We start from the raw sequence: 641 nt of genomic DNA on the forward strand, positions 1-641 counted from the left end.
GTTTTCTTCAAAGGGTGGCTGGCCTTTCTATAGCCCTTTTCCACTAGTACCTACTGGGCCCGGCTTGACTCAATTCTTTTTTTAGGGCTTTCCATTATTTGGTAGCACCTGGTACCTTTTTAGTACCTACTGCTCTGGGTTCCAAGTGATGCATGCCACTGAAAATGTGCCGTCAACAGACTGCATACTGCCGATAGGTCACTCAGTGGCATGAAGGAGCAGCTCCTTCACAAAAATCAAAACTGCCCTTTTTGAAAGCACAGGAGAGAAATGGCTTCACACAAAGCAACATGTAAGTGCACACGCTTACCATCGGTTTAGCAGCAGGTATAGCACCTTCTCAATGTTTTCATTTGCTGTGTTGTTTGTGTTACATACAAATGACATCACTGGACTTTCAGCGCCATAGCTATAACGGCCTCATGCACTCTGAGGCTGCACTCGCTCTGCTAGGATGCTGTCCCTGTAACCTGATCCTGAACAAGTCAAAAAAGATGGATGGAGGTCAAGTTCTGCAAGTTTGGAAGTTCTGGCTTTCCATTCATTGCAGGATATTTTTGACTCACTTTGACATATGTACAGAAATATCTTCATGAAAAAGAATTTATGTATATATTAACATGTATTTATTTTAAAAAACA

This window comes from Perissodus microlepis, chromosome 15 (genome assembly GCF_051167445.1).
Source record: "Perissodus microlepis isolate ML-2025 ecotype Zambia chromosome 15, ASM5116744v1, whole genome shotgun sequence".
Lineage (NCBI taxonomy): Eukaryota > Metazoa > Chordata > Actinopteri > Cichliformes > Cichlidae > Perissodus > Perissodus microlepis.